The sequence below is a fragment of the Sciurus carolinensis genome, chromosome 5 (genome assembly GCF_902686445.1).
Source record: "Sciurus carolinensis chromosome 5, mSciCar1.2, whole genome shotgun sequence".
In the NCBI taxonomy this organism is placed as follows: domain Eukaryota; kingdom Metazoa; phylum Chordata; class Mammalia; order Rodentia; family Sciuridae; genus Sciurus; species Sciurus carolinensis.
Window position 1 is genome coordinate 142,662,223 of NC_062217.1, and position 13,346 is coordinate 142,675,568.

A 13,346-nucleotide genomic window follows, 5' to 3' on the forward strand; every position below is an offset into this window, starting at 1 on the left:
TTCAGTTTTTGGTTGTTAGTATTTTTTTTTTAAACAAATGGAATACATGTTGTTTCTCTGTTTGTACATGGAGTAAGGCATACCATTTCTGTAATCATAAATTTACATAGGGTAATGTTGTTTGATTCATTCTGTTATTTTTCCCTTCCCCCCACCCCTCACAGCCCTCTTTTCCCTCTATACAGTCCTTCCTTCCTCCATTCTTACCCCGCTCCCTAACACTAACCCTAAACCTAACCCTAACACTAACCCCTCCCCCCCCCCCCCATTATGTGCCATCATCAGCTAATCAGTGAGATCATTCATCCTTTGGTTTTTTGAGATTGGCTTATCTCACTTAGCATTTTATTTTCCAATTTCATCCATTTGCCTGCAAATGCCACAATTTTAACATTCTTTATGGCTGGGTAATATTCCATTGTATATATATATATACCACAGTTTCTTTATCCATTCATCAATTGAAGTACATCTAGGTTGGTTCCACAATCTGGCTATTGTGAATTGAGCAGCTATGAGCATTGATATGGCTGTATCTCTGTAGTATGCTGATTTTAAGTCCTTTGGGTATAGGCCAAGGAGTAGGATAGCTGGGTCAAATGGTAGCTCCATTCTAAGCTTTCTGAATCTCCATACTGCTTTCCAGGGTGTCTACACTTATTTGCAACCCCACCACCAATGTATGAGAGTACCTTTTTCCCTACATCCTCGCCAACACCTATTGTTGCTTGTGTTCCTGATAATCGCCATTCTAATTGAGGTGAGATGGAATCTTAGTGTAGTTTGATTTGCATTTCTCTTATTACTAGAGATGGTGAACATTTTTTCATATACCTGTTGATTGCATGTAGAGTTTCTCTGTGAAGTGTCTGTTCATTTCCTTAGCCCATTTGTTGATTGGATTATTGTATTCTTTGTGTAGAGTTTTTTGAGTTTTTATGTATTCTGGAAATTAGTGCTCTATCTGAAGGATGAGTAGCAAAGATTTTCTCCCACTCTGTAGGTCTCTCTTCACATTACTGATCATTTTCTTTGCTGAGAGAAAGCTTTTTAGTTTGAATCTATCGCAGTGGTTGATTCTTGCTTTTATTTCTTATGCTACTGGAGTCCTGTTAAGGAAGTCTGATCCTATGCCGACATGTTGAATATTTGGACCTAATTTTTCTTCTGTACCATGAAGTCTCTGGTCTGACTCTGAGGTCCTTGATCCATTTTGAGTTGAGTTTTGTGCAGGGTGAGAGATAGAGGTTTAATTCCATTCTGTTGCATATGGATTTCTAGTTTTCCCAGCACCATTTGTTGAAGAGGCTATTTTTTCTCCATTGCATATTTTTGGAACCTTTGTCTAGTATGAGAAAATTGTATTTATTTGGGTGTGTCCATGTCCTCTATTCTGTACCATTGATCTACCTGTCTATTTTGCTACCAATACCATTGCTGTTTTTGTTGCTATTGCTTTGTAGTAGTGTTGAAGATCTGGTAGTACGATACCCCCTGTTTCACTCTTCCTGCTAAGGATTGCTTTTGCTATTTTGGGTTTCTTATTCTTCCAGATGAATTTCATAATTGCTTGCTCTATTTCTGTAAGGTACATCATTGGGATTTTAATTGGAATTGCAATGAATCAGTATAGCACTTTTGGTAGTATGGCCATTTTGACAATATTTGTTCTGCCTATTCATGAACATGGGAGATCTTTCCATCTTGTAAGATTTTCTTTAATTTCTTTCTTTAGTGTTCTGTTGTTCTCATTGTAGAGGTCTTTCAACTCTTTTGTTAGATTGATTTAAAGTGTTTTATTTTTTTGGAGTCTGTTGTGAATGGTGTGGTTTTCCTAACTTCTCTTTCTGAAGATTCATTGCTTATGTATAAAAATGCATTGGATTGATGAGCATTGATCTTGTAACCTGCTACTTTACTGAATTCACTTATGAGTTCTAAAAGTTTTCTGATGGAATTTCCTGGTTCCTCTAAATATATAATCATGTCCTCAGGAAATAGGGATAGTTTGAGTTCTTCTTTTCCTATATGTACCCCTTTAATTTCCTTGGTTTCTCTATTAGCTCTGGCTACAGTTTCAAGGATGATGTAGAATAGAAGTGGTGAAAGAGGTCATCCCTGCCTTGTTGCAGTTTTTAGGGGGAACGCTTTCAGCATTTCACCATTTAGAATGATATTGGCCATGGGCTTAGCATAGATGGCCTTTACAATGTTAAGGAATGTTCCCACTATCCCTATTTTTTCCAGTGTTTTGAGCATGAAGGGATGCTGTGTTTTATCAAATGCTTTTTCTACATCTATCACAATAATCATGTGATTCTTAACTTTAAGTCTGTTGTTATGGTGAATGACATTTATTGAATTCCGAATGTTGAACCAACCTTGCATCCCTGGGATAAAACCCACTTGATCATTCACTATCTTTTTAACATATTTTTGTATGCAATTTGCTTAGATTTTGTTGAGAATTTTTGCATCGATGTTCATTAAGAATATTAGTCTGAAATTTTCTTTCCTCGATGTGTCTCTGTGTGGATAGGTATCATGGTGATATTGGCTTTATAGAATGAGTTTGGGAGGGTTCCCTCCTCTTTTATTTCATGGAATACTTTGAGGAATATTGGAATGAGCTCTTCTTTAAAGGTTTTGTAGAACTTGGCTGAGAACCCATCTGATCCCGGACTTTTCCTTTTTGATAGGCTTTGATGACCTCTTCTATTTCATTGCTTAAATTTGATTTATTTAAGTTGTGTATGTCCTCCTGGTTAAGTTTATATAATTTATATGTCTCTAGAAACTTGTTGATGTCTTTGAGGTTTTCTGTTTTGTTGGATTATAGATTTTCAAAATAACTTCTAATTATGTTTTGTACTTCACTCGTGTCTGTAGTGATATTTCCTTGTTCATTCTGAATTTTAATAATTTGCTTTTTCTCTCTCTCTCTTTGTTAGTGTGGCTAAGGGTTTATCAATTTTGTTTATTTTTTCAAAGAACCAACTCTTTATTTCATTAATTTTTTGATCATTTCTTTTGTTTCAATTTCGTTGATTTTAGCTCTGATTTTAACTATTTCCTGTCTTCTACTACTTTTGGTGGTGGTCTGCTCTTCTTTTTCTAGGGCTTTGAGTTATAGTGTTTGGACATTTATTTATTGATTTTTTCTTCTTTTGTTGAATGCACTCCATGAAATAAATCTTCCTCTAAGTATAGCTTTCATAGTGTCCCAAAGATTTTGATACGTTATGTCCTTGTTCTCGTTTACTGCTAAGAATTTTTTATTTCCCTCCTGATGTCTTCTGCTATCCATTCATCATATAATAACATATTATTTAATCTCCAGGTATTGGAGAAGTTTCTGTTTTTTATTCTGCATTTATTTCTAATTTCAATCCATTATGATCTGATAGAGTACAAGGTAGTATCTCTATCTTCTTGTATTTGATAACAGTAATTTTGTGGCATAAAATATGTTTTATTTTAGAGAAGTATCCATGTGCTGCTGAGAAGAAATGTATTCGTTCTTTGCTGGATGATATATTCTATATATGTCCGTTAAGTCTAAATTATTGATTATGTTATTGAGATCCATGGTTTCTTTATTCAATTTTTGTTTGGAAGATCTATCCTGTGGTGAGAGAGGTGTGTTAAAATTGCCTAGTTTTATTGTGTTGTGGTCATATTGATTCCTGGAATTGAGAAGGATTTGTTTGACGTGCATGGATGAGCCAATGTTTGGGACATAGATATTTATGATTGTTATTTCTTGCTGATTTATGCTTCCCTTAAGCAGTATGAAATGTCCTTCTTTATCCCTTCTAACTAGTTTTGGCTTGAAGTCCGCATTATCTGAAATGAGGATGGATACTCCAGCTTTTTTGCTGTGTCCGTGTGCATGGTATGTTTTTTCCCATCCTTCCACCTTTAGTCTGTGGGTATCTCTTTCTATGAGATGAGTCTTTTGCAGGCTGCATATTGTTGGATTTTACTTTTTAATCTAGTCTGCCAGTCTATGTCTTTTTATTGATGAGTTCAGGCCATTAACATTCAGGGTTATTATTATGATATGATTTGTATTCCCAGTCATTTGACTCATTTTTGTTTTTTGACATGATTTGGTTTTCTATTATTTGGCTATTCCTTTAGGTAGTTCCTCCTGTTGCTGATTTGCATCATTGTTTTTTATCTCTTCCTCATGGAATATTTTGCTGAGAATGTTCTGTAATGCCAGCTGTCTTTTGTAAATTCTTTTAGCTTTTGTTTATCATGGAAGAACTTTATTTCATTTTCAAATCTGAAAGTAAGTTTTGCTGGGTATAAGATTCTTGGTTGGCATCTGTTTTCTTTCAGGGCTTGGTAAATGTTGTTCCAGGCCCTTCTAGCTTTTAGGGTCTGGATTGAAAAATCTGCTGATATTCTTATTGGTTTCTCCCTGAATATAATTTGATACTTTTCTCTCGCAGACTTAAAAATTTTGTCTTTATTTTGTATGTTAGGTGTTTTCATAGTAATGTGCCTTGGTGTGGGTCTGTTGTAATTTTGTGTATTTGGAGTCCTCTAAGACTCTTGTACCTGGTTTTCCATTTCATTCTTCAGATTTGGGAAATTTTCAGATATTATTTCATTGAATAGATTGTTCATTCCTTTGGTTTGTTTCTCTAAGCCTTCCTCAGTCCCAATAATTATTAAATTGCCCTTTTCATGATATCCCATAATTCTTGTAGATTCTGTTCATGATTTCTTACCATCTTTTCTGTTTGGTAAATTTTGTTTTCAAGATTAAATATTTTGTCTTCAATGTCTGAGGTTCTGTCTTCTAGGTGTTCTATCCTATTGGTTATGCTTTCTATGGAGTTTTTAACTTGGTTTATTGTTTCTTTCATTTCAAGGATTTCTGTGTTTTTTTTTTCAATATCTGTAATTCTTCAGTGAAATGATCTTTTGCTTCCCATATTTGCTCTTTTAACTGTTGATTGGTGCAATCATTCAATGCCTGCATTTGCTCTCTCATCTCCTCATTTGCTTCCCTGATTGTTTTAATTATGTACACTCTGAACTCCCTTTCTGACATTTCTTCTGCTGTGCTGTCATTGGGTTTCATTAATATATTATCTAGGTTTGTTTGGGACATTTTCTTCCAGTTTTTTCTCATATTTTTCAGATATCAGTGGGACTCTGATATATTGCAGATTTCTTCTATTAGCTTATAGTGTCCCTGTAGATTTCCAGTATATCGCCTCCCAGCCTTCAGTAGCCTGAAGTCTTGGAGGAACATGATTATGCAGTGCTTCTGAAGAAAGCTGTCCCTAGACCACTACTGGGTCCAGGGCTGGGGGCTGGTTCTACTTGGAAATCCTCTCACTGGGCAGTCCTGCTCCTAGAAGCTGGCTATAGACAGGGCCTGTCCCTGCCTGATGGAGCTGGACTGCTTGGGGAAAGCCTTTCCCTGTTATGCCTTGGTCCCAGAAGCTCCCTGCGGGCCAGAGACCGCCTCTGGATTCAGGGCTTGGGGTTGGCTCTGTGTGGAAAAGGTCTCACTGGGAAGGCCTGCTCCAAGAAGCAGAGTGAGAGGGACTCGGGATAGCACAGAACCCAGTTTGGACTTTTCAGACACATCTGCCAACATCAATTAGTAATATATCTCTCCATGGAATATAATCCTTCATAATTACTCTACGCGCACATAAGGCAAACAAACCTGAGTGCAGCAGGTTTATGCAATTTGTTACTTTGCTCTTTTTGTTCACCCAAATTAAAGGTATTCTACAACATTTTGATTTTGTATCTAATAAAACAATGCAGATATTGCTCTTTGTTGAAACATATATCCACACTATTCATGCTTAATAATATGAATGCATTATTACACTGCTGATAAATTTTAGGCAATTTGCACAATTTCTTGGTGAAAAGCAACTATGAAATGAGAATATAGTGGAAATTTCTGTTTGCACATGGGGCATATACCAAAAATTAGAATTTTCACATCATAGAATATACATTTTCTATTTTTCTTTTCGTATCTTTCTTTCTTTCTTTTTCTTTCTATTTTAAACACCAGGAATTGAATTGAATTGAGCGTGCTTAACCACTGAACCACATCCCCAGTCCCAGCTATTTTTTATTTCTTATTATTTGTAACAGAGACTTGTTAAGTTGCTAGGGCATCACTAAGCCATTAAGGTTGGCTTTGAACTTGCAATCCTCCTCCCTCAGTTTCCCAAACTGCTGCAATTATAGGTATGTGCTACTCCACCTAGCTTACATTTTTATTTTAAAAGATTCTGCCAAATTGTTCTTCACATTGCTTGTACCAGTTTAGAATCCTGTCAGCAGCATGCAAAAGTGCTAATTTATATATATCCTCACCAACAAAATGTTTTCTCAGCCTTGACTGTATCAATGATGTGGGCAAAATGATATCTCCAAGTATTAGCTTTTATTTTGCAAATATTACCTGGTCAAATTCTTACAGCATCATAATATAAATAATGTATTATCAACAGTGTTCAAATGAGAAAGCCAAGGCTCAAAGGGATCACAAATCTACCCAATATGACAAGAGTTTCAGAGCCAGAGTTGACACTGAAGACCTCCGGACCCCTGGATAAGATAAATTTTTAGAATAAGGTAAACATTTCTAAGTGGCTGCTTGAATTTTTCTTTTCTGGATACAGTTAGAGAAAGCAGTACCTTATTTATTTAGAATAGAAAAAGGGAAAGTACTCTTTCACACAAGTGACACTTCTTTCACCCTCTTCCCTATGTATGTGACTGTGATCCTGATGCTTCATTTCCCTGACTGAGAAATCAGAACTCCCAGCACAAAAGGTGAATGCTCTTACTGCAGTAATTACCACCAATCCTTCCATGTCTCAGACAAAGCTATCCTTCTCAAAATGTTTCATAAATCATTTCAAGATTGTGTGTGTGTGTGTGTGTGTGTGTGTGTGTGTGTGTGTTTGTGTGTATCAGGAGAGGGCAGTTTTTTTGTGTTCTACCTTTTTGATTCATTCCTTTAGTGTGACTATTGGTCTCACAGGTGAAATTGCTACATTGTCAGACTGTTTAATGTTTTAGAAAGGCTTTATGATGTATACACTGTGGATATTTATAATACTCTCAATTTGGTAATGGAGGATAAGAACATAGAATGCATGGATATTTTTAGAAAAATTAATGAATAATGCATAGAAAGTGGAATAAAAAAGAATATCAATGATTCACTCCAATTCAATTCAGTTTTGGCCACTCAATGAGACAGCCCCAAAATCCATTTTTTGTTTTCAGAGGTTTTGGTGGTGGAAGATGTCTTTTTTAAAAATGTATTCATGGTTTGATAATGTACTGCATGTATACAAGGTGTAATGATCAAACCAGTGTAAGTAGCATTTTCATCACCTTAGTTTTTTCTTTGAACTGCTCTCTTTCAGTCACTTATATGATAGATAATATATATAATAACTAAAGTTATCAGAGTATGCTGTAGACCATCAGGAATTATTACCACTATCTAACTATATTTTGCTGCACCTCATCCCAAAATGATGAAAGATACTGAATCCTATTTGGAAATAACCCAAGATATGTGCCATCCAAAACAAAGACTCATGCTACACATTTAAATTTCAATTGGAAAAAAAATCAAATTAAAAACTTTTAATAAATTTAAAAGTAACCACTGTATTGGGCAGCAGAGATATAGAACATTTCTATCATTCAGAAAGTTCTATGGACAGAACTAAGACTAGTAATTAGTAAATCACAACCCATCCAAATCCAGTCTATAATCTGTTCACATACATTCTTTTATCTAGTAATTTTTAAATGAAAAAAATACATGTATTCTATGACAGAGATTAGAAAAATCACTGTCCATATATATTGGAACACACCTTTTTCACTCATTTATATATGATCTATGAGAGATTTTGTGTAACTATGGCAGAGACAAGAAGTAACAAGAGAGAATCTATTGCCTAAAAAACTAAAATATTTACTATCTGACTCATTTCAGAAGAAGTTTGCCAACTTTATCTTAGACAATTATGTTCATGTCACTGACTGACTCAATCTTTGAGAGCAGAACTTCTTTTCATAATTTATATGGGGATCATTAGAATATGCTATGCAGCATTGCAACTTCCTTCATTGGATTGTACCATGCAGAAAAAAGCTCATTACATTGGGCTGTGGGTCTTCTATACTCAACATAAAACCAGGCATAACATGATTCTTGCTTGTTTTCTTTACTGAAAACAGAATGAAGTGGAACATCTAACCGTAGTATGAAATCTCTTATCATCAGGTAAATGCCTAACACCTCTCAGGAAATTCCTCAATTTCTTCTTCTCCAGAAAACGAAAATAGTACTTCTAGCCATAGTAAAATTATAGTTCTTTCTCTACCTTGAAAACACAACTTTTAGTACTATCATTTGTGAATTTCATTAATAATAATTTCTACTTTACATGAAATGGAGGAACTAGGAGCATACTGACCTGAAAGTCTAAATAAATATAGGAACTTAATGTCAGTTAGACTCATTGGAAAGTTGCTGAGATAAAAATCAGTTCACAGCTGGTGGAACCTAAGAGGTTGACTGTGGTCAATTTTCAATGGTGTTAGTCAATAACTCTGAGTCAGGGTAGAAAGTGTTATGGCATTCTGACTATCTAGTAGGGGAGGGAAGAATTCTTTCTGGAAGAAGATGAATATCATTTGAAACTGTAGTTTTTCTATATAACTGTACTTAGGCAAATATTATTAGGCATTCCAAATACAAATCTGAGAGGCCACAAAAAGAAGAGTGGGAAGAGAGGAAAGCAATAAAAATAGTCACAAAGTAGGAAATACACTCTCTTTAATTTTATGAGGCCAGCATTACATTGACAGAAATATGACAAAGTTCAAGAAGAAAAATTGGAGAATAATCTATTAAAATATGAATAAAATTGCTGGGGAGTGATATTGACCAAGTTAGTGTTACATTGTGTACAGGCACTTATATGTGACAACAAATCTCATTAATATGTACAAGAGTAATGCACCAATAAAAAATGTAGGAAGAGGAAAAAAAGTCTTTAACAAGTTGCAGAAGATCAAGTTCTTACAATATGCATATTTAGTGGAGAAAGAGACCAAACTATATCACCATCAATGCATGATCAATGGATGCAGAGAATCCATTTGATAAAAATGTACCTTAGTGGCAAACAGAATGATACATAATAAGAAAACATCAAACAGAAATAAGAAAAAAGAAAACTTCCCTCACCTGATCAAGAATATCTTCCAAAAGGTACATAAAACATTATCCTCAGTAGTGTGATGTAAAACTTTCACCTTCTGCTAGAGTAAAACAAAATAAAAGAATGCTCAACACACCACTTGTATTCAACATTGTGCTGAATTTCCCAACCAATGCAATAATGTAAGAAACAGAAAGTAAGGTCACTAGAGTTGGAAAATAATAAATAAAACCAATACTAACCAGATAGCAGGGTAATGTACATAAGAAATTCCAAATGAATCTAAACACAAATTATCAATGATTAATAAAGTTAATAAGAACTCTAGATATAAAATCATAAATAAAACTGTGACTATATGTCGATATGCCTAGAACAACAAAATGCCTTCTGAGTTATTCATATTTCTAAATAAAGATCTATTTTGGTTTCTTGATTTATACAATTATAGAAAATTTCTTCCTGGTAAGGAAGATTAAGATAGATCTCTTCTCCATATAAAATACAAACCCCAAAGAAAAGTGCACTCACATCCCTCACATCCCTCATATCCCTCACATATTAGCTTTAAAAATATTAAACACTTAATTAAAAAATATTCCACAAAGTGTGGAAACCACTCCATTGAAAACAAAACATTACTGGAAAAAATAAAGAAAACCCCAAAATAATAAGAACATATATGATGTTCATTAACTGAAACAGTCAACTTGTTAAGATGTCAATTCTTTCTAAACTGATTCATAGATTTAATATTATACTGAAAAATATCCCAGGAGAATGTTTTAGGAAATTAACAATCTGATTCCAAAATTTGGAGAGGGTAGAAAAAACAATCTCAAAGGAGTAGAAGAAATATATAACATTCACACTGCTGGATATGAGGAATAGTTGGAAGCTTCATGACCTAGAGTGGTCCAGCATGAGTCCATCAAGGTGCTACATGGATGAGTATTGTACTTCTCTCATTTAGTGTTGGCAGAGGATTGGACCCATTCTGCTAATTTGGGGACTTCACTGTGGGAAAAACAATCTTACTTGGGGATGAAGTAGTTTCTGAATTTAATGTCACAGGTCACTGCACTGGGCAGACTACTTGGGAGGAGTCTATGTATCTCTGGATCTCGTGCAGGACAGCCTCTGTATAAGGCATACTGCTCTTGTCCTGCATGCAGGGGCTTTGGTGTCAGCAAATCACAAGGTCGATCTCTTCCTGGACTTTATCTCATAAGATGTAGACAACTAATGGAAAATATAAAAATAATACATTTCTTAAAATAATTGTGGGTTTATGAAGCATTGTGGGTGTATCCAAAAGGTATTAGAAATGCAACAAATACTTTTGGACATATAACCAGATCACCATGATACTATCTATATCTATCTATATCCTTTTATCAATATTTATCAACAAATATTGATAGACATATATAAATACATACATATATTGTGAGTCATATCCACTTATGACTCTCCTATAATCTAGGTATTAAAATATATGTGTAAACTTATATAAGCCTAACATACCAGCATATGTATCAAATATAATTAGAAATGACAAATGTTTTAAAATATCATGTTAACACAAAATTAAAGAATTATCATTGCAGAAAGAAAAACAGTAATAAACATTATTTATACTGAAATAATATGACATTATAAAATTAACTTCTACTGGGTTTTTATACATGCAAGTCTGTGTTCGTATGTGTGTGGTCTTTGTGTATGAGTGTGTGTGTGTGGTTTTTAGTGGTACACTTTTCAATCTCTCATTCCTTAAAAGTAGCCTTTAGAATCATTCCAGAAGTCTTATGAATTACTCATATTTCTAAATAATGCTCTATTTTGGTTTTTTGATTTATACAATTGTAGAAAATTTCTAATGACTTCCAGGTAAGGAAGATTAAGATTGATCTCTCTCCGTCTAAAATACAAACTCAAAGAAATATGCACACACATCCCTCACATACTTATCCTGTCTACTGCTATATATTTGGATCACAATTTTTGATTGTATCAATGTACTCTGTTTACACGATTATGACCACATACCTAATGTTTACTCTGTAAGTGTATGTTTCATTCATTGCATCTGTTTAACCTACATTTGAACACCTTATACCAGTTCCTAATTTTCTAGTTGCTTGTTTTATATTGTATACAAATTCTTAGGTTGGTGTTTCAAACTCCTAGTAATAATATTCTAAATTTTAAACTTCTAATTATCTCTTCTATTTTTCTTATCTTTCATTACACCTGATTTATCTACTTACTATGGACAATTGGTTGTTTCCTAGACCTGGGGAAGGACCTTTCCTTAAACTCCTCTCCTTATACATAGGTCTACTGATTCCTGGGGCTTGTCACTGCTTCTGCCTTGATTTCAAATATTCGGATGGAGCATATCCTCTAGTAACTTTCTATGTAAGTTAATAAATAAAGTTAAATAAATTTATAGCAGACATGGATCTAAAAACATGTTCCATTTTGTTGATTTTTTTAGTTTTGTTGTTTTGGGTTTGTTTGTTTGTTGGTTGGTTGGTTGGGTTGGGTGGGGGTATTTGTTTTTGTATTTTGTTTCCTCTACTGTGGTCTCTCAAATTTGTAGAGCAGTTGAGTGCCCAACATTAATTTGAAGTACTCTTTTATTCCTGCCACAACTTCATTAATGGCATACTCCTTATTATCTGTGTTTCCTGGAGATTTCTTGTAATTTGCATAATCTTCTAGAATAGAATCCACATTCTTCTTGGCAGGAAGATAAAACCGTTGTTTTTGTCTGGTAATTAAGTCCCAGTCATCAACAAATCATGGTTTTAGTTCTTCAGGAATCTTTACTTTAACTTCAACTCTGTTGATAAATGTTTCTTCATTTTCAACTGTAGGATCTACCTGGGCCCTTTTCTTCAGGGGAGACTGAGGTGTCTCACTGGTACTGCCACCATCTCCATTTCCAGGTGATTTCTGTTTGTTCTTTTTTGTTTTCACTTCAATGTTTTTCTGTTGCAGACCCGATGTCTTCTTTCCTGGAGCAGCCCCTCTCATCTTCCCCTCTGCATACTGCTCCTGATTGGCTTTTTGGAGTTCTCCCTGTTTCTGCAGTTGGTGTCCACGTACTTGAGTACTCTGCTCTCTGGAACCCATTCATCCCAATTTTTATTCCAACCACTGTAATGTATAAAGTATTTCACTTATTTGTCCTTTATGGCAATTTGCTTCATAAAGGAGAGGCCCATGAAAGCACGGTACTTACTCACCCTAATGGAATTTTGGCTTCGGGTCCTGCTTGGGTGACCAACAAGGGTTAATTTTAAATAATGAATATGGGAGATAAGAAAACATAGAATAACCCTAACACATAAATTTCATAACCAATCCAAAGGACAATTCATTTTTCACTGCTTATGTCATATCCAGGTGGACGAGAGGATGTTCAATAATATGAATTTCAAAGAAGACCCAAATAGGAGCATATTCCACAACATGGAGTAAAGCATTTAGTATAGTTAAAATGCAAGTACTGAAAATAAGGAAAATGGAAGACCAGAGGAACCCACAATATTGAGGCAGTTTCTTGATAATGAATTAAAATATCAGTTCTACAGAATAAACTCAGATAGAAAGACTGTGAGAGATTTTCATAGAACTAGCAGACAGGTGAATACCAGAAACATCAGGTTCTGCAGCAGAAAGGAATTAATAAAAGCAACAGGTAAGAGTAGCCTCCAGTGAGTGCTGGCTCAGTGGGGAAGGGGAAGCTTCCCTTCCATGAGACACATGAATCTGTCCTACCAAGTTTAACAAAAGGAGACATCATTGTCCAACACAGTCACATTGTGAACAGAAGTCAGATGACATGATCCTAATCTCATAAGTACCCACCCCCCTAACCAAAACAAAATGGAACAAAACAAAACAAGACTGGTAGAATTGATTTTAAAAATCATGACTATACCAGGATACAAGATCAATATACAAAAATCAGTAGATATTCTGTATTCTAAAAAATAAATCTTCTGAGAAAGAATTCAGAAAAAAATTCTATTCAATATAGCCTCATAACCTCAAAATGACTAAGAATAAATCTAACCAAGTAAG

At 34.6% G+C, this 13,346-nt stretch overlaps 1 pseudogene; it reads right to left on the reverse strand.

Annotated features, from left to right (window-relative positions):
* Positions 1-11,831: 11,831 nt before the first annotated feature.
* On the reverse strand, positions 11,832-12,423 carry LOC124985775 (mortality factor 4-like protein 1; annotated as a pseudogene).
* Positions 12,424-13,346: the final 923 nt, after the last annotated feature.